The following is a 16,119-nucleotide window of genomic DNA, read 5'->3' on the forward strand; positions in this document are numbered from 1 at the left end:
AGCCACATTTTAAAAGTAAAAAGAGAAAAATTAAAGGTTTTTTTGCTCTCTGTATTAACTCAATATATCCTAAATGTAATCATTTCCACATGTAATCAATTTTTTAAACTGAGATATTTTATTTTTTTTATTTTGTACAAAGTCTTCAAAATCCAATGCACATTTTACACTTAGAGCCCATCTCAGTGTAGACGCTAAATTCAGACACAAGTGTTTGGATATATAAGATCAGGATTTGGATTGCATTAAATTTGTAGTTGAAAAGGTAGTTTCATATACCCACATGGTTTCAAATATATCGAAAAGTTTCCCAATAACTGAAGCCACTCTCAGTCTTTAAACTTATTTATTTATTTTTATTTTTATTTTTTATTTTTTTGCTTTTTAGGGCTGCACCTGCAGCATATGGGGGTTCCCAGGCTAGGGGTCTAATCAGTGCTGTAGGCTGCTGGCCTACGCCAGAGCCACAGCAACACGAGATCCGAGCTGCATCTGTGACCTACACCACAGCGCATGGCAACCCTGGATCCTTAACCCACTGAGTGAGGCCAGGGTTCAAACCCAGAACTTCATGGTTCCTAGTCAGATTCGTATCCGCTGTGCCACAACAGGAACTCCTCTTTAAATTTAAATTTAAATTAATGACCTTGGTTGGGTTCTGCCTAGCCCCTCAGCCATAGGTCTTCTTACCTTGGCCCATTCCAGAGGCTCCCCCCACCCCCACCCTCACCTTGGGGTCCCTAGAACTAACCTCCAGCCATTTGGGCAGCTCTTGCTGGCTCCAGCTCCAACTGTGCAGGTTCTGTCCCGGGAGGCTTGGCCGCCCACACCTGGATGGGCCCAGTGCAGTATCTCAAGAGGGCAGGAAATAGCCTTAGGAGTGGGTTATGAGAAGGCTCTGGGATGTGCTGCATCTCAGGGACCTGAGGGAGGTTCTAAGGACAGTTCTGCTGATGGCTGGAAACCCTGGACATAAGTTCTGGAAGGGAGGCAAGAAAGAGCTTTCATTTGAGGAATCATTTCCGTGGAGGAAGCCGCACAACTGCTGTGCACACAAGACTTACTCCTTCCCCTCCTACTGGCCAGCCCACTTGTACGGATCCCAGAGGCAGGACACATGGAATCTTTGCCCTTCTCCTAAAGTCCCCAAGCTCTTCCCAAAGCAGCAAATTAGTTCCCTAATTGGGTTTCAAGAAAGGAAATTGGAAGGAATTGGGATTGGTCCTGGGGATAGGAGTTCCAGGGCTTAGGAAGGCCATGGCACAGGAGGTCTGGGGAGCAGAAGAGGTGGGCACTGTCTTAATGAGGGGTGATTGGGTCAGTGGACATGCTCAGCACTTACGTGTATCCCTTACCCAGGCTCTTGTCATTGGCTGATGCATGACACACAATCCAAAAATTTAGTGGCTTGAAAAAAACAGTGTATTGTTATGTCTCACAATTCTGTGAGTCAGGAATTTGGACAGTTGAACAGGCCACAGAGGGAATGGTTCCTCTCTGCTCCAGGGTGTTTTTGACTGCAGTTCACGTGACTCAAGTGGCTGGGAACTAGACTCTATGGAGGTGGCCTGGCAGGTCTCTCTTTTCCAGCTGGGTCTCGCCACCTGGCACCTTGGGCTTCCTCACAGCATGGCAGCCTCAGGGAAGTTGGTCTTACACAGAGGCTCAAGGCCCCAAGGCCCTAGAGGCTCAGACGGGAGCTGCAAAGTTCTCGGTACCTTGCCTGAGAAATCCTGAGTGTTGTTTTTGCCCCATTCTACAGGTCAAGCAAATCACTAAGAGAAGCTCAGATTCAAGATGCAGGGATGGGAGAATGGCAAGCATCCACAGAAGAAGAGGGAAGGGAAGGCAGACACCTTGGGAAAGAGCTACCCGCTACCCTGCCCACCTACCCGCATGCACAGCTGTGTATTTTACCAGCTTGCCCTCATTTGTCAGCCCAACAACCTTTCCCTTACTGTCACTGCCTTCTGCATGGAGGCCATAGCCTCAGTGACACATTGAAAACTTGTCTTACCTACTTAGCTGCAATAAGCCCTCAAAGAGTTGAGATGTCTCTTTTACACCTTGCAGCTCTGACCTTAACATTTTGGGTGCATCGCTTCTGGAATCCTTCTGCTGCTGGCCAGCCACCACTCCTAGAAACATCTTTTTTTTCTTTTTTTTTTTTTGAGGGCCAGGCTTGGGCCATGATGGTTCCCAGGCTAGGGATTGAATCGGAGCTATAGCTACTGGCCTATGCCACAGCCATAGCAACGCCAGATCCAAGCTGCATCTGCAACCTACAGCACAGCTCACGGCAGTGCCAGATCCTTAACCCACTGAGCAAGGCCAGGGATCGAACCCGCGTCCCCATGGATGCTAGTCAGTTTCGTTAACCACTGAGCCACAAAGGGAACTCTGAAGCTTCTTTATTAAGTATCCTGGCCCCCAAGTCCCCAGGGGTGGAAAAAGATCTCTGACTCACCACCTTAGCTCTGGTGCTGAGTCAGAGAGAGGAGGAGGAGGACAGAGGGGCAGGGTAGACAAAAGGGGAGGAGAACGACCTTGGGGGTCGTGACCTAGGCAGGCCAGGTCTGGAGGAGCCATTGGTGCTGGTGACCACCCGGATTTATGCTCTTGTCATGCACTCATGCCTACCAGGACCCCACTGCTGCATTTCAATTCAATGTTGTTGTGGCTTTACGATGCAAATTGTGTTGGAGAATTATACCCTTCCCAGGAGGGGGAAGAAAAAAAGATAAACAGCAAAAAAGGGGGAGGAGAATAGCAATACCTTTAAAGAAACTATTTGTCAAAATATTTCTAAACAGTGAATGGTAGAATAGATCTACATTCAGGTCCTTGTGTAGAAATACCGGCAGGTGTTTGCACTGAGAAAGCAATGTATCCAAATGCATTCTCCCCGCCCCTGGTGGAATGCAGCAGCACAATGAGAGGGGGTCGAGCAAAGCAGAAACTGGTGATGGAAAAGATGATTTCTACCCAGGAGGGCAGGGGTGTGCCCCTATCTGGATCCCTTTCATTGTTCCACAAAGAGCCCTTTCTTCTTCCCAGGCTGTACCGCGTAATAACAAGCAGGGGACGTTTTCTCGCCTGGATTTCTGAGCCTCTTCAAGTGTCACCTGGTTAGCCATCAAATTCATACCTGGAATAGTGTCTTTGACCTTAGGCCAGTCTGCACATTTGTTGCCCAAGGGCCTGGCCCTTTGGTTGGGATTCTGGGAGAAACAGCTTGGCTTGGAAATGTGATGAGACTGAGGGCTCCTTGAAACCTTGCTCGGTCATGCCTGTACTTTGGGTTTTTGTCCCACAGTGATTGGGACAAGTTTTTTTTTTTTTTGTTTTTTTGTTTTTTTGTTTTTTTTGTCTTTTTGCCATTTCTAGGGCTGCTCCCGAGGCATATGGAGGTTCCCAGGCTAGGGGTCTAATCAGAGCTGGAGCCGCTGGCATACGCCACAGCCACAGCGACGTGGGATCTGAGCCGCGTCTGCGACCTATGCCACAGCTCACAGCAGCGCCGGAACTTTAACCCACTGAGTAAAGCCAGGGATCGAACCTGCAACCTCATGGTTTCTAGTCAGATTCATTAACCACTGCACCATAACAAGAACTCTGAGACAAGTTCTAAATAGTTTTTCCTATTGGCCACTGTCAGATTGGAAAAATATGTTGTCATGAAAGAACTGCATAAGCCACCCCCCGCCCCAAGCACCCACTGGCCACCATGGCCCAGGCCTCTCCATGTTTCGTTGCTCCCACAGCCAGGGCTGTGTCCTGGGGTACTGTTTTGTTTGGGTTTCTGTCTATCTGTCTTCCAACCCAGTCCAGGATCCAGAATCCAATCTTTTTTTTTCCTTTTTTCTTTTTCTTTCTTCCTTCCTTTGTTTGTTTGTGTTACGGCTGCACCTGTGACATATGGAGGTTCCTGGGCTAGGGGTCGAATCAGAGCTGCAGCTGCCAGCCTATGTCACAGCAACACAGGATCTAAGTGTCACAGCAACACAGGATCTGAGCCTCATCTGCAAACTATGCAGCAACACAGGATCCTTAACGTAGTAGATGCCAGGGATAGAACCGGCATCTGCATAAGACAATGCTGGGTCCTTAACCTGCTGAACCACAACAGGAACTCCGAGGATCCAATCTTGGGTCCCAAGGGCTGTTTGCCCTGCTCTTGGTCTGAGTTCACCTAAGCATGCCTCGTAGCCCTGGTCTTGACATTTGGGGTACTTTGCTTCTAGCACTGATGCTCCTTACCTGGTCCCATCAGCCTTCAGCCACCTATCGCTTGAGTGACACTGTCTCACAGAGTGGGGGCGGCAGAGAGACCCCAGCTAGCTTGGGAATGGGAGCTGGATTGGAATCCAGGCTCTACCACTCACTAGCTCTGGGACCTGAGCAGGGTATCTAAGAAGCTAGAACTTCTGTTTCCTCATTTCTAAAACAGGGATCATAAAACCCTCCTTGCAGCGTTGATGATTACAACTTTTGCAGGGCAAGGGTCTTGCCCTCTGAAAGCACTCAGTCTGTGACGGCTCCCCGGTACCTCCTCACCGTTATGGAAGATGAGGGTGGCAGGGAATCTCTAAGCTTAGCTGTGGGCTGCCTGGCCAAGGCCTTTGTGAACAAACCTACTTAGCTGCAGAACCTGAGGGAGCTGATCAGGAGCTCCCTCACTAGGGAGAGGTGATCTAATAGCCTCTACCCTGTCTGGGCATTTTGCTGGGAGCTCTAGTTTTCTCATTTGATTTTCAAAGAGCCCTAGGAGGGAGGCACCATTATTATGATCCTTTTGTGAAAGAGGGAGGTGGGACTCAGGGCAGAAGGTACTTGTTAGTCTAAAGGCTGTAATGCTGACATCCAAACCATGGCTGGAACTGGGCCCCAGATGAAGGCTGGACTTCAGCAGTGGAAGCACAAAAATAACAGGTGGCTTGATTTTGAATCTAAGGACCCCTTAAATCCTCCGTCTGGGAACAGGATCAGAAACAGAACCTGGGGAGGGGATGACGCTGCAGGTGGAGCCTGAGCAGCCCCCATTGTGGGTAGGAAGGCTGGAGGGACAGAGGTATAGGCAAGCCTTCGGGGGCCTATGGGGTCTATTTTGCAGTGGTTGGGACAAGTTCTACACATCAAGACTTATTAATCTCTCTGTCAACTCAGGTTCCCTGAACAGCAGCACCCAGGCTATGAGGAAGGAGAAGGAAAAAGTGGCGTCAGTCAATGGAAGGGGGTCCTTCAGCCTCTGCGAACAGCACACTCGAGCCTGTCCCATCTCTCTCCTACCACCTACTTCTCTGTCCCCATTTCTCCTTCCCTCCAACCTGCAGCCACTTCCCCACTCACTTCTCTCACCAATACTCTATACCCTCATCTCCCCAAATCACTCTCTCTTTCCTCCCACTGGGATCTGAGGCCCAGAGAGGTGCCTTATTGGCCTGGAAACACACAGCCAGTCAAGGATCTGTGTCCAAATATCCTGAGACACTGCTCCCCACCCAATCAGCTTAGTTGAGCTGCTGCTGCATCCTGGGATGGGAGTCAAGGCCTGTCTTCTTTTTCCTCCCTCACAGGGGAGACGGTCCAGCCCCACAAAATGACAATGTTTGTCCTCCCCTTTATAGGCAAGAGCAAGGACTGGCTTTTATAGAACATTCACAGCCTGGTCTGGTGACTCAGGGGAAGGCGCCCTATCTCCAATCTCCCCAAGCTGTGAAACCAAAACACAGAAACAAAGGCCCTTCCTCAGGGGCCCTTAATCTCCTGGCCAATCGTGGTCCAGGAGCCCTCTCTCCCTGATCACACTTGCCCGGCTCAGGTTTAAAGCTGAGGGCACAGCAGACAAAGAGGGCAGCAGAGCAGGTGAAGGCAGAGTGACTGTGTTGCCTGTTCAGTCCTGCGGTCCCATCCAGCTGGGAGGGGCGGGCGACTCTGTGTCACTGTGATTGGCACAAGTTCTACACATCAAGACTTGTTAATCCACTTGCCAGATCAGCACGAGGCTCTTGGGCCAGGGGCACCCAGGCTGGAAGGAAGGAGTGGGAGGCAGTGGAGGTGGGAGGGCAAAATAACAGAATAACAGAAGGGGAAACACCCAGCTTTAGCATCAGAAGGTACCCCCCCCACCCCCCGATGGAGCAGGCTCAGCCCTCCTCCACATGAGCAGACCCCAAGCCTTGGCTCCGGACCTCTGCTACTGGTGACTAAGCAAGCTTCCCTGGAGTCCCCCAGGAGTTCCCAAACGCACACCTGAGCCTCCTGGTTTGGATTAGGCGTTCTGCTCTGGTATTTGCTATTAATGAGTATGTCACAATTGGAGACCCATCACTGGTGCTGAGTAACTCCCAGGCTTGATGACACGTATTTGTCACTCTCATTAACATGTGGTGCCTGGTCTCACACGTGTGACAAATATGGAAGGTACAGCCGCCCACCATCTGGGCAAGGAGTTTCCCTTGCGGCTGGAGGAGAGGGAGAGGCAAGACTTTCTGCTGAATGAGTTCCTGCCCAGCCCTGCTGTCCCTCTTGGCCAGCGCCGGCTCTTAGAAGAATATGTAGGGAGGCGATATGGCCAAGGGGCTGACACTGGACTTTGATATTGGATGACTCTGGGTTCAAATCTTGGCTCTGCCTCTTCCTGTGGGTAACCTGATCTCTCTGAGCTGCCAGGTCCCTCTCGGTAGAAGGGTGAGAATAAGAGGAGTTTCACAGAGTTTCCAGCAGATCAAGCGAGGTCATGCTGTAAAGCTCCCAGTACACAGGGCCATCTGCACACAGAATTGGATATTACCAAGATGTCGCATAAAGCAGAGCAGAGAGGGTATCAGACAAATGTTGCCTTATGAGGACGAGAAAAGTCTGGGCTGATGGCACTGCTTCTGACAACCAGGGCAGCCTCTCCCTCCATCACTATTCTTAGAAAGACCCTCAGAGCATCTCTGGAATTCCAAGGCACCTTACCTCCTGGCAGAGAAAGGGAGAAAGGACTGGGCCCTGCTTCGTGCACTCAGGAACCCAGGCTCCCAGCAGGCCCCGAGCAATAGTGGGGACAGTCCACAGTCCATTGGTGTGCCCAGGGCAGGACACGGATGTTCCCTCAGAGGAGCTGGAAACTGCTGGGTTCTTCTCACATGGACGCTGCCATGACGTCTGGAGCAGATGGCAGCGGTGGGCGTTCTCAGCTGGGCTGACAGAGCCTCATTTGCCTGGAAATTCCCTCCAGTTCCAGGGAATCCCTTCCAGATGTTCTCACTCACAGCCTGGCTGAATAAGAGCAGTAGGGACCTAAAGAGCCAGAGCTGGAGAGCTGAGCAGGCCTTCAACAAAGTAGCTACCCTTAAGGCCAGTCGAATAGCCCTATGGCCCTCAAGTACCCCGCTACCAGCGCTCATAACAAACCAGGCCTCCACTATTAGACAGCCATTCCTTTGCACAAGTCATTCCATCTCAGGGAGTTCTCTTCCAGACTTTAATCCCCTTGCAATAAATAACCCAATAACCCTTGCCTCTCGAACTGTGGTCCAGCAACACTGGACCACTCTCAGGCCCCGCCCCAGAGCTATTGAAAGAGACGCTGCAATTTAACAAGATGCTGCACTGCATCATTATTGTCACTGAACTTTCTAGGATGTAAGCTCCCCGAGGGCAGAAGTTTTTGTTTGTTTTGTTCGCTGCTGTATCATCAGTGCCCAAAGACTTTCTGGCACAGAACTCATTAAAAGATTTCTGAACATGGAGTTCCCGTTGAAGCTCGGCGGAAATGAATCTGACTAGCATCCATGAGAACACATGTTTGATCCCTGGCCCTGCTCAGTAGGTTAAGGATCCAGTGTTGCCTTGAGCTGTGGTGTAGGTCGCAGACACAGCTCGGATCCCGCGTTGCTGTGGCTCTGGGGTAGGCCGGCGGCTACAGCTCCAATTTGAGCCCTAGCCTGGGAACTTCCATGTGCCACAGGTGTGGCCCTAAAAAGACAAAAAAAAAAAAAAAAAAAAAAAAAAAAAAAAAAAAAAAAAGATTTCTGAATAAATGAATTAACACTATTTATTTATTTATGTATTTATTTTTGTCCTTTTTTTTTTTTTGGACCACATCCGAGGCATGGGGAGATTCCCAGGCTAGGGGTCGAATTGGAACTATAGCTGCTGGCCTACTCCATAGCTCACGCAGCGCGGGATCCTTAACTGGCTGAGTGAGGCCCGGGATGGAAACTGCATCCTCTTGGATGCTAGTCAGATTCGTTTCTGCTGAGTCACGAATCCAAATTAACACTAGAGCCTGGTTCTCATAGCCCCGAGGGTAAGATACACAGGATGGGTAAGTTGTTTTTTTTTTTTTAGTATATATTACCATATTGTTTTCTTTTTAAAATGTTATTGTATTTGATGACTGTATTCTTTCATTAGTCTCTTTTGTGGCTGTCTCTTCATTGCAGTAAAAATTAATGTGCTGGTCTTTGCAAAAAAAACACGCTGAGTCCTTGGTCCCGCCTGGGTCAGCTGCACCTGAGCAGAGCAATGCGTACCAGGAGGACCAGGACCAGGCTGTGTGGCAGCGAGGGGCAAGCCAGTGAGGTGATCTGACGCATCCTGCTCATTCAGCCACTGGTTGTGAAGACAGGTAGGTTCTCCTACGAGAGGAAGGAGGAGGAATTAGAAGCGGCCAGTACCAGGGTACAAGGCCCTGGGGGGGAGGGACGCTAAAAGGGGGGGAGGGCATGCCAAAAGTGTCGGAGCCCAAAATAATTACTCCCAGAACCCGAAGTGAAGACAGGACTTGGGGGGAAATGAGAGAAGTCCCTTCTTTCACTCCAGGTCCTCCTCCTCTGCCTCCACCTCAGTCTGACCCCTCTGGGCACCTCCCCACGTGGTTTCCTCCTTCAAAATCCCCGCCCTCGCCATCCCTGACACCCTCACTACTTCTGAGCATGCTACACACACCCTCATCCTGTGAAGGTGTGCTGCGACCCTCTACCCCTCTGTGCAGGCCACTGTGACCCATGAAGGGCCTTGGCCCATGTGGGTGGGTCCTTGGAGGTGGCAGGCCCCCCACCGACCACTTAGTGATTGCCAAGCAGATGCCTCCATCAACAGCTGGGAGAGCTGAGGCCCAATGAGATAAAGCAATTCGGCCAAGTTCATTCAGGTTGGAAAGGCAGCCTGATGCCCAGGGCTCTGTTTGGATTGGTGTTCCCTCTGTCCCCCTTTTGGGCAGCTCAGGTGTCTCTCCTCTGGGTACCCTAGCACCTAGTGCCTGGCAACTAGCAGGTGGGAGAATTGTGCAATGAGGGAATGAGAAGCAAAGAGCCCCACTGGGAGCCAAGAGAATGACAAGGGTGGTAAAGGCCAACGTCTAGGGATTCTTCCTCCGTGCCGGGCCCTGGGCTAAGCGCTTTACACAGGTTAGTTCTCTGAACCCCTAGAGCAACCCTAAAGGAGAGGCACGTTTGCTATCCCCATTTGCAGATGAAGAAACTGAGGCACAGAGTGATTAAGATGTGAATCTTAATCTTGTTGGAACTGGGGTTTCAACACCTAAGCAGCCTAAAACTCTAAAGCCGAAGTCCTCAGCAGGATGCTTCACTTCCCTCTGTTTTTGGTGAACTCATTTCTTTGAAAGAGGCCACTGTTGCCCAAATAACTCTGGCACAGGCTCTGAGCCAGATGAGTTGGGTTTTTTTTTTTTTTTTTCCTTTGAGGCAATGCTTTTCATTTCAGATGAAGTTTTAATTCACTTTGATGGCAAGCAGAGTGCATCTCCACTGGCTCGTCCAGGAGCCTGAGACTTCAAGGAAATCTTTCTGAATTCTGCTCACCACCTGGGATGCTCCAGATCTCCTGATTCACTCTCAGCAGCAGCTTCTATTCAAATACCAGCTCTTCTGCAGGCCTCCATGGACCCTTCAGTCTAAAATAGCACCCCATCCCCCCGTCTCTCTCCCTGCTTTATTTTTCTCCATAGCATAGGGCATTGCCCCACCCCATTGTGCAGCTGTGGGTGGTGTTTGCTTTTTAACGCTCTCCCCACTAGGACGCAGCCTCCTGTGGGCAGGGACATTGGCTAGCTTCCTGCTCTGCCCTCAGGGTCTTGGCGCATAGTAGGTTCTCAATATAGATCGACTAGATGAATGAGAGAATCCTCACAACGTGAGACATAAACAAAGTTTTCTAAATCGGTACAAGGTCATAGTGATCCTGTCAGACCTGGGCCTCTAGGAAATTGTTAATAAGAGGAAAAAGCCAACATTTGCTAGAGGTTTACTTTAAAGCAATTACAGTGGATCGTCTGCTCACCCAAGGACGACTTACTGAGCCCCTCCACCTACCAGGCAGCATGCTGGGTTCTGGGCATGCGTCCGTGAACAGGCCATGCCACTTACCCCGTCCCAAGAGCTGCATTTTAGGCTGAGATGTTCATTAAATAAGTCCTATGAACAATATTCAGACTGCATTGTAAGAGTGCTGGAGCTGATAGGGGCCCTGACCCGGTCTGCCAGGAGGAACTCGGATTTGAGGCTTGCCGCCATCAAGGTCACTCGCACTTGACTGCACTCTCGTGGGCTTCCTGAGTGGCAGTGAGGCGGCGGCTGGCACAGCAGCCAGCGTGCTCAGAGCTGCACCTGCTCAAGGGGCGGATTTAGCAGGGACAGCTTCCTTCAGGAGTGCTGAAGGGAAGACTTTCTCCGGGGAAGGCTGGCCCCCACAGGCTGGGGACTTGCCCTCACAGCATCAGGGCGTCTTTTAAGTCACCCACAAAGGACCCCCTCTGTCCCTGCTCCAGGAGCCTGCTTCTCCAGCTGTAAACACCATAACCATATCTGCTTCCTTACAGGTGAGGGGTTGAACAGGGAGAGGCAGGGAAGGCTGCAACTCAGTGCCTGGCTCACAGGAGTGACCTGTGTGGGTCTCTAAATGGAAGACGAGGAGGGTGAGACTCCTGGGGGAGGGGCTACAATGAAGGACAAATGAAAGGAGAAATCAAAGGTGGAGAGCAGGATTATTCCATCTGGAGAGCAGATAGCTCACGTGCCTAAGCGTCTTAGTCTATAAAATGGGTCACTGGCCAGTTGTTTTCATGGGAAGGGCAGAACAAAGGAGAAAGAGACTTTACCTAAAGCAGAAAGATTTGCAGTCAGATAAGAGGAAGAACTTAAATCTTGGAGAAAAATAATTGAATAAGCCAATGAGATGGAAGGGTAGGCTCCCTTGGAAACAGAATGACAAAGCTGGAAGGGACAAGTCACACCCCCCCACCCCCACACACATAGACTCTCACCCCTTGGATTTTAGAAGTGAGCCTCTGAAGCGAGGGTGGCCTGCCTTTGGTGGACAGGGTTAGAGCTGGGGCTGGGATCAGGGTTCCCTCCATCTTTGCCTGCCCCACCCCCAATTCTGTCTTTTGTCTTTTCGTCTTTTGTTGTTGTTGTTGTTGTTGTTGCTATTTCTTGGGCCGCTCCCTCGGCATATGGAGGTTCCCAGGCTAGGGGTTGAATCGGAGCTGTAGCCACCGGCCTACGCCAGAGCCACAGCAACGCGGGATCCGAGCCGCGTCTGCAACCTACACCACAGCTCACGGCAACGCGGGATCGTTAACCCACGGGAGCAAGGGCAGGGACCGAACCCGCAACCTCATGGTTCCTAGTCGGATTCGTTAACCACTGCGCCACGACGGGAACTCCCCCACCCCCAATTCTGATGTCTAGGAAAGAGAATCTAGCATCAACTAAGCACTCACCACGTGCCAGACAATGTTCTAGGGCTCTCCACAGGGTTTTAAGATTAATCCTCAAGGCAGTCCTGACTAGTAGATACCCTATCACAGATAGAGAAGCTGAGCAGCAAGCCCACAGTCACTCAGGGTGGCAGGGACAGAGTGCATCTGTGCCCAGGCCTCCCGGCTCACCTGCAGGCTCTGCATCCTCTCAGGTCCCCCAGGCTCTTTTTTTTGTGAGGGCACCTATTTATTCAGACAAACCTGAGCTTCCCAACCCGTTGGGAGCAGTGACCTCCATGGTTCAGTGTGATGGTGCTCAAAGTCCCCGAGCACTTAAGAAATGACAGCAGTTTCCCTTGGCAGAGTTGCCACACTCTCCTCAATAACATAACCGTATGCCCCAGGGGGACAGTTTCAGGCAGAGCTAGCTTCATAGGGTCACACACGGCCCCACACTTAAAAGAAAACTGACTTGGGCTCAGCGCAGCCTTCACATACTTTTAAAAATTGCCCTACATTTTTATTTTGCACTGCACCTTGCCAAGTATGTACCCTGTCCCCATTTTGGACAAAGGTCCTGGGCCTTCATCTGAAGGAGTAGGAGCAGTGCTGTTACACTGGGAAGATGGCCACCCAAAGTCTTCTCTGGCAGCCTTGGCTGGCACTCTCCACCCGCACCCCCCATTCTGGCTTTCCTTCCAGCTGGCTAAGCATGAACCAGCAGGGCCAGGCACAGAGGACGCTCCCTCCAGGCTCAGAGGTGACCACCCACCTCAGACTTCCTTGACAGCCTCCAGCTTCTTATTGACCGACTGTACTAGCCTTGCGGCTGAAGGCAGCCTATCTGGCCACCCCAGGACAAGAAAAGGCACAAGGAAGCTAAAACGGAACTGAGATCACCCCAAACAGACAACAAATGGGAGAGACACGCGGTGGAAGGCTACCCATCAGATAGAGATGACCTAATTAGATCTCAGACATAAAATCTTGAATTAAAAAAGAAACATTTTGCTGAATGATTTGTCACTCTGACACCCTTTATGTAAAATGAGGCATATGACACACACACACACGCACACACACACACACACACACACACAATACTACATATTTTCCATGGGCCCATGCGTATATGTGAAAAAAATTTTTAAGTCTGGAAGGATCACACCAAATTCACATAGTGACCATTGCCCCTGGAAGGGCAGGTCAAAGAGGAGAGCATCTGTGACTGCATAACAGTTTATGGGGAGGTGGCCTGTGTGGTTTTATCTTAAGCACAGTCACTCCAACTATGGGGCAGAGGAGCAAGGTCAGTCCCTTCATTCCTGGGGTTTCGTTAGCGGCCACCCCCATGCTGCCTCCCTCACGGTAGACGAAGCCCACCATGCCCTGAGGGGTAGGGCATTTTACAGATGAGGCAACAGAGTCACAAAGCTTGAGGGGCTTTTCCACAGTCCCAAGGCCAGGAAGCAGCAAGCTGAGGCTCTGGGATCCTTCAAGCTGAGTCGGGTACAGTGGAGGCAGACTGGGCAGGGTCCAAGTAGCCATTTATTCCCCAGGAACTATTCAGGTTTTGCAGGAATTATGGTGTCCTTCCAGGCTGAGGCAGCTGCTCTTAGACTTGCTCTGAGTCCCCAAGCAGACATAGGAGGTGCCCCCTTTCTCTCTCTTCCTTTGCCCACACCCTGTCTCCTCCTGAACCCCAAAGGTGACCTAGTCATGATGGTAGGAGCCACACCCAGACAGTAATAGCCAAAGTACTCTGGCTTCTCTTCTTGGGCTGCCAGCCCAGCTCTCTCCTGATCCAGACTAAACTTTCCTTCTCCTTCAAACGATGGGTCCCCGGTCTGCAGCACCTGCATCTCCTGATTGGCTCTCCCTCTGGCTCCTCCCCCTTACTCGTCACTGATTGGCTCCCCTTCCCTGGCCCCTCCCTCCTTTCGGGACCGGCCCCCCTAACTTCTGCCACAGGCTGCCCCAGCCTCTGAATTACTGGGTCGTGGTTCTGGAGATGTAAGTGCCCCAGTGGACGCACAAAAAACCCATCTGAGGAACCTGTTAAATGCCTAAGATGCTGACTCAGTACGTCTATGGTGGGGCCCAGGAATCTATAGTTTATTTTTAAAATCCCAGAGGATGCTGGTATTCCATGAAATCTGGAAATCACTTAAGTCCAGTCCTTTGAGTCAAAAATCAGGGAAACCAAGGCCCAAAGAAGCTAAGTTACTTGTTTAAAGTCACACAGCTAATAAGCTGAAAGCAACTGTTTGGAGGCTACCCAGACAGTAATAGCCAGGTGTCAGTGCCCCCATGACACCTCCCCATGCTGCAGACACACATGGCACAGAGGCACATATCTGCACCACCAGATCCCCTCCAGAGCTGAGTTTCTAGGCTCCTGTCCTGGGGCCTGACTTAAACCTGATCCCTTTACTTCTAGGCCGCAGGACCCAAAGTCTGGTCCAGAGTAGTCCCTGTGGAGTGGAGAAAGGACGGCAGTTTCTCCATGAAAGTTATCACCTCGCAGGGGCCAGGGCCTGGCATCATTCTGCTGCCCAGTCAGAGCGCAGGTCACACACCAAGGAGGGATGAAACTTGAGCGGCCCCGCCCTGTCCCCAGCTGTCCTGGGAAGCTCCAGGGGCCTGGCCCCTCAGCCACCCTCCCCAAGATTCAGGTGTCACACACCTGGGCCTCAAGCCAGGCTTTTGGTTCCCAGGCTCCCTCCCCCTCCCTCTCAAGCCTGTGGGGAATCCCAGGAGATTGAGATTCTCTCGGAAATGGCTGGAAGGTCAGGAGGACAGCTGGAGGGTGCTGAGACCATGGGGCCTCCTCCTAGGTCCCAGGAGTCCCTTTCTGTTTATCAGCCAGCCCTGAGTGGACAGCCTAGGTCTTCCAGGTCCTGCCACGCTGGCCGGCTTCCCCCAGGCCCTTCACTGCCAGCCCTGTGCCCTAGTGCCCCTCCTGCCTTTGCCCTTGTCCTGATTCTCCTTGACAAACTTGCCGACAGTCACCCCTTCCTAAAACATCAGTCCTGAACTTTCTCGTGTGCAGGGGAACTCTGAGAGCCAGTCTTTCTGTTTCTCTGGACTGTGACCATGTCCTCTCCTCACTGGTACCCATGGGGGTGGGGGAGGGGGACAGCAGAGACAGAAAGAAGGCTGTAAAATTCTGAGACTCACAGCAAAAAGAATGGCTAAAATAACAACCACACCTTCTCCTCCTCCTGGACACCCTGGTGGCCAGCACTCAGGGGGGCGAAGAGAGGTCCAAGCCACACCACCTGCCTTCAGCCTGGAGCCTCCCTACCTGGGTCCCTGCAGGGCCCTGTTCATCAGGACTTCTACAACACCAGCTCCAGGCTCTGCGAGACCTTTGCTTCCAGCAGGTGCAGAGGCAAACAGAACAACTTCCTAAATAAGGAGGAATGCACCCGTACCTGTGGTGGCTGTGGTGGCTTCGAGGGCCCAGGGAAAGCAGGGCAACTGTGCTTCCTGAGATGCTGAAGTCCTACGAGGCCCCACAGGGTTGGGCTGTGGCTGCCTTCAGAGAGGGTTGAGCTTCCTCCTCTGCCCACTTCTCAAACCTACCTTCCTCAACAGAACCCTGCCTCTGTCCTTATTGCATCCTCACCCTCACCCCACACCCACCAGCACTACACTCCTTGGAGGTGAACACGGTGGCATTTCTCACATCCCATTCTGAGTGGCAGTGGTGACAGAGGCCTTTTCCCTAAAGAAGCCCCTTTCCCCACACTGATGTTGCATATTTCTCTGTTGGTGGCTTCAACCTCTGGCCTTATATTTAATAAATTCATTTTCTAATCAAAAATAAATAATGACAACAAACAACAACAATAATAATAACAACATGACAATACCCAGGCCTTGCTAAATGATGCAACTGGAGCTCACATGCATTGCTACTGGGGAGTGTAAAATGGTACAGCTGCTTGTGGAAACAATGGTTTTCTTACGAAGTTAAACACACACACACTCCATACAACCCAGTGATCCAATTCTTGGTTATTTACCAAGAGGTGTGAAAACTATATACATACAAAAGCCTACGCTTGAATGTTATAGAGACGTTATCCATAATCATTAAAAAATGGAAACCCCCAAATGCCTTTCAACTGGTAAATGGATAAGCCAGTTGGCACATCCCCACAATGGGATAGCCACACTTAGCAGTAAAAAGAAATAGAGTCTCAGAGTTCCCGCTGTGACTCAGCAGGTTAAGAATCTGACATAGTGTCCATGAGGATGCAGGTTCAATACCTGGCCTTGCTTATTAGTTTAAGGATCCAGCATTGCTGCCAGCTTCAGTGCAGGTCTCAGAGATGGCTCGGTTCCCATGTTGCTATGGCTATGTGGTAGGCCAGCAGCTGCAGCTCCAATTCAACCCC

At 51.0% G+C, this 16,119-nt stretch overlaps 1 pseudogene; it reads left to right on the forward strand.

Annotated features, from left to right (window-relative positions):
* Nucleotides 1-6,356: 6,356 nt before the first annotated feature.
* On the forward strand, nucleotides 6,357-15,209 carry LOC146398077 (uterine plasmin/trypsin inhibitor-like; annotated as a pseudogene).
* The last annotated feature ends 910 nt before the right edge of the window (nucleotides 15,210-16,119 follow it).

The sequence above is a fragment of the Sus scrofa genome, chromosome 12, assembly GCF_054392235.1.
Source record: "Sus scrofa isolate SSC_HxYL_T2T_F1_AM1 chromosome 12, Sscrofa_HxYL_maternal_Yorkshire_Landrace_v2.0, whole genome shotgun sequence".
In the NCBI taxonomy this organism is placed as follows: Eukaryota; Metazoa; Chordata; class Mammalia; order Artiodactyla; family Suidae; genus Sus; species Sus scrofa.